Source organism: Dendropsophus ebraccatus, chromosome 1 (genome assembly GCF_027789765.1).
Source record: "Dendropsophus ebraccatus isolate aDenEbr1 chromosome 1, aDenEbr1.pat, whole genome shotgun sequence".
NCBI lineage: Eukaryota > Metazoa > Chordata > Amphibia > Anura > Hylidae > Dendropsophus > Dendropsophus ebraccatus.
Genome location: NC_091454.1, coordinates 36,311,367 through 36,316,824, shown reverse-complemented (window position 1 = coordinate 36,316,824; position 5,458 = coordinate 36,311,367).

Genomic DNA, 5,458 nt, shown 5'->3' with positions numbered 1-5,458 from the left:
TAAAAACAGTGCCACTCTCAAATATAGGCTGGTTCTGGTACTGCAGCTCAGTCTCTTTTAAATGACTGAAAAGAAACCCCAGACACAGTCCATGGAGTGAAGGGGCGCTCTTTCTGGAAATAAATCAGACCATACTTTTATTGATGTGACATTGATTTCTTATCACTTATAAGATCGGTTTGGCCTCTATAGATACTCCAATTGAGTATCTATAGCGGCATATATTTAGTATGATTTGAATACACACGACACAGGATACAAATATAAAGATGGAGACCACAAGTCTTTTAAACCTAACTTTGAGCTCCAGAAGGGATAATAGTGCGGGGCTGTGAAGCCGCTAATGTCTGCACAGCTCCAGTACAAAGAGATTGGTTTCCATAGCTGGACTGTGTTTTGCTAAGAGGACTAGTGCTAGAGTGGAAAGCTTTATTGTCGAACAATTGAGGCAATGGAGTAAAGAATTAATTACCATTTACAAGTAATGGTCGAGCGTGATGTTTTTTTTCTTTTAATGTCAGTAATAAGAAATAACAGAAGACAGAGGAGAGGGGAAAAAAATCGCTCTTGAGATTTTGCGCGATTCCACATTAAAGGGGCTACAGAGATTATGCTAAGGATTAACATTTTAAACTCGTAGCAGACTTACTGACTCAAAGATGCTTGCTCAGTAATCGTATTACTAGCCCCCGGATTATTGGTTTACCACATACAAAACTTGAATTTAAAATCAAATTAGGCAAACTTGCCTCTTCTTTTTTTCACTCGCCAACATAGGCCTATATATTTTTTTTTTTTCTCCACCAGCCCACAGTGCTCAATCCTAAAATAAAAAGGCAGCAGTGAGCCCTGCTTCCATTTATTCTCACAAAGGCTGTGCCTAATTCCTGGTAATTTATCCCATATTAAAAGTTCTTTAAGTAGGAATGAACAAGAATCAAACACCTGCTATGCAAATGCGTATAGATCCCAGCCCAGTTTGGAGAGACTTTTCTTTAGAGAGAAAAAAAATGCAAGTAATGTGCATTCACCCAAGCACAAATGTAAGGGCGAGTTTGTTGTTTGCATGAAAACGTGAACCCGGTCTTGACAGATTGCTGAACGGTCCCTATAAAGAAATGCTGATATTCTGACCAATCCTTTAACACCCGAGGGGTTCTCGTTGTCTCTGAGAGGTATAAAGAGGACCATCAAACGTTTTGTCTCTCTGCACTAGGAATGTGACAGCAGTCACAGGTCATAAATGAATTTGTTTGTCCATAGCTTTATGAGTGTTTAGATAGAAGGGCCTTATAGCGTCATGTATTGTAGAAGGCAAGTCATGTCATTCTCTGTGATCAATATATATATATACTTCTTAAGACAATACATTGGTCACATATAGCTAAACTACATAACTAAACCTCTAGTGTTTCATGTAAATCTGTTTTAATACTTGATCAAGAACATATATAATTAAAAAGAGAAAGAGACGTGTAGGTCCTTTATTTCCTTGCACTAAAGCAATGTGTGAATCTGGCCTTAAAGAGGTTATGCAGCGCTACAAAAACATGGCCACTTTTCCCCCTACTGTTGTCTCCAGTTCAGGTGCAGTTTGCAATTAAGCTCCATTTACTTCAATGGAACTGAGTTTCAAAACCCCACCCAAACTGGAGATAACAGTAGGGGAAAAGTGGCCATGTTTTTGTAGCGCAGGATAACCCCTTTAACATTCTTTCTATGGGGAGAGATACATGTGATCTAAGGGCCATGGACACCTTTAAAGGAAACCTGTCACCCCCCATGCCGGGGTGACAGGCTCCCGACCCCCTGTTAGATACCCTATACTTACCTCATCGTGCCGGGTCCCGCTTTCTGAGCCGGTCGGGTGACTGAGATTTCATCTCCCGAAGCCCGGCGCACGCGCTCACAGGAAAGTCCGATGCCCATAGAGAATGACGGAGCATCGGACTCCCCATTCATTCTCTATGAGCATCTGACTCTGTGAGCGCGCGAGCCGGGCTTCGGGCGATTAAATCTCAGTCACCCGACCGGCTCAGGAAGCGGGACCTGGCGCGTTGAGGTATGTATAGGGTGAACTAACGGGGGTCAGGAGCCTGTCACCCCGGCACGGGGGGGGTGACAGGTCCTCTTTAAACAGAATTTTTTAATTCTTGCTTTGCACTTTTAAGCAAGGTTTCCACAGAATTTTTTCAACCACTGTGTCACTATCGTTTCAAAAAAGGGAGACATATCAAAAGTTTTGACTGGTCCGGGTCAACTGTTTACAGATCAAAATGAAAATAAAAACTGTGTGTGAACAGCCCAAGCTCATTTAGGCCATTTTTCTTGACTTTGGTCTGTTTTTTAAATAACTTTTTGGACCATAAAGCAGCCACTTTATGTCTAAAAATAATACAAAATACTGTTTTAGAACATAGCCCAATGGTGAAATAATAATCATTTCCACAGGTCGTTGATAACATTTTTCTTACTTTTGCTACTGCAGCCTCCAAGATGTTCTGTATGAGACTTTTTTTCCCTTACACAGCTGATATGATTCCCTGCAGGCTGCCTTGTAATTTCTCTCCTCTCTCCAGCCTTTGTAAGCTACCCTCCAAGGTTTCTATTCTCTTTATCTACAATCTGAGCTGATGTGTGGCCCTCCCTCTCTCACTGCTGTTTTTGCAAGGCTTTTGTTACAGACCATTTTTAGGCTTATTCCGAGCTTCAAAACATTGGCCATTTTTTACGCAAATCTGAAATCTAAAAAGTTTTTCAAGACTTTTCTTATTTTGGATTGTTTTCGGACCTTTTTCTACCACTATTTTGGAATTTCGTGGCATATTTTAGTTGCCTTTTTGGGCAATAGCAAAGAAAAAGTCTACTTTCATTTGTGATGTATGTTCATCATAACACTTTGGGGGAGATTTATCATACTGGTGTAAAGTATAATTGCCTTAGTTGCCCCTAGCAACCAATCGGATTCTAACTTACATTTTTCAAATAATATGTGAGGAATGAAAAGTGGAATCTGATTGGTTACTAGGGGAAACTAAGACAATTCTACTTTACACCAGTTTGATAAATCTTCCCCTTTGGTTTATTGCTTTCCCTGGCACACATGATGGAGCAGCAGGAAGCGGAGCAGCGCTGAAAGGCCGGCCACTTGATGAGTGGAGTGCTGATCAAATGATTCGCTCATCTCTAGCCGTGACAATGATGGCTGTTTTATCATGCTCAACAGAACTTAACAATTTAAAGAAAAATTTCCAGCCGTTTTGAAGCTATTTAAAATACCTTAAAGTGTCACTGTTGTCATAACTTTTAAAGGCTAAATCAACAGTAGATGTGATATAAAGCAAGTTTACAATTTACATCCAGGTCCAGTCTCCTGAAGGCAGCTTTTTAGTCTTGTGCTGGTTGAAAAAAAGAGACTAAACACAGGAAGTCCCGGTCATCTTCACGCTCAGAGAAGACATGATTGATGGAAGCACTGAGCCATTTTACTCTTTACTGGCCATATGTTTAGTCTTTTTTTTTTCAAGACTAAAAGCTGCCTACAGGAGACTGGACCTGGATGTAAAGTAAATTGTAAACTTGCTTTATTTCACATCCCTGATCATTTACATTTTGAAAGTTCTAACATAAGTGACACTTTGAGGCTATGTTCCCACTATGTACTCACAATGGCTATTCTGTAATGAAATGCTAAACCACAGATGTTGTTGTAAAGCTACGGCCAGAATTAATCATAATAAACATTGATTCCAACCGTGATTTTTCAACATCAACCGTTGTTTGGGCTCATCTGTATGTAGTGAGAACATAAACTAAAGGATTTTTCTGCTTTCGAAAAACCCTTTAATAGAAAACTGATCACAATAAAGTGTCTGTCTACTTTGTTATCTGTACTAAGGGGGGCAGCAAATATTTAATTTCCCTACAAAGCCACTACAGGGAAAATTAAAGGAGAAGTCCAGTGAAAATTTTTATTATTGTATTGTATTGTCCCCCAAAAGTTATACAAATTACCAATAGACACTTATTACGGGAAATGCTTATAAAGTGCTTTTTTCCCTGCACTTACTACTGCATCAAGGCTTCACTTCCTGGATAAAATGGTGATGTCACTTCCTGGATAAAATGGTGATGTCAGATGCTGTGCGGGCTGTGGCTGCTGGAGAGGATGATGGCAGGGGGACACTGAGGGACACAGGGCACTGGAGGGACACTGAGCATCCCTCTGCCATCATTCTCTCCAGCAGCCACAGCCCACACAGCGATACAAAAACATGGCCACTTTCTTCCAGAGACAGCAGGACTCTTGTCTCCAGTTCAGGTGTGGTTTGCAATTAAGCTCCATTCACTTCAATGGAACTAAGCTGCAAAACCTGCACCCAAACTGGAGACAGGAGGGGTCCTGTCTCTGGAAGAAAATGGCCATGTTTTTGTAGCACTGGATAAACCCTTTAATTTGCTCCAGAATCCTGTGCCAAAATGTTGGCACAATCATTTTGCGGATCAGGCCATGTTCGCACACAGGCCATGTTCACACACAGTCTTTTTTTTATTAAAATAACAGCCGTTTTTGATACTCAAAATAACGACTGCTGTTTTTAGTCTTCCTTGAAGTCTATGGAAACAACGACCATTAGTTCACACAATGCATTGAATAACGTTCATGTCATTAATTTGTGACAGTTATCCGGCGAACATTAATCACTACTTTACATTGTTTAAATATAGATTTTATTTTTCATAGTCTTTTCAATTAAATCTAATAGATCTTTTAAAATCAGCCCCACCCAGACGGGCCATCATTAACCTGAACTAGAATAATGTACCAATGACCGTCATTGTATGTTAAACAACGCCCATCATTTTGAGTATCAAATAACGGCCGTTGAAAATCACTGTGTGAACATGTCCTCAATGTCAGTTTTGTGGTGCAAAATGTGGCAGAATTCCAGATCATTTGCAATATCAAAGGTGTTATCTGGCGTTAGCAAACTTTTGCTATATGGTTATAAGTGCAAAAAAATTTCCAAATCCCATAATTTATGAGTGCCATTTGCGGCGGTAGCATATATGTCAATAACCTTTGGGAAGTCTAAAGATTTGTCACTGTCACTTAGAAATTTCCAAGCTGATTCCCTCTGCATGGTTGTCTGTTCTTAAGAAATGCCGCATTATATTCAGATTATAGGGTTTCCATGCTAATTAGATGCCGAATTAAAGAAATGTCCCTATTTGAGTCCCAATACCCTTGTAGGGACTGAATTGTTTCATATAGTTTACCTGCAGGTGTATATTATACAGTAAACTTAATTATGTTAATCACATTAAAATGGTATGAAAAAAAAGTCTGCTAAGCCTCTGTGTGTATGAGAGGGGCAGAGTATTTATCCCCCCACCTCCAAAAGTGCCATGGGTTTTGCCTTTGGATAACATGGATTAGCTGTGTTCCAACTTTGGA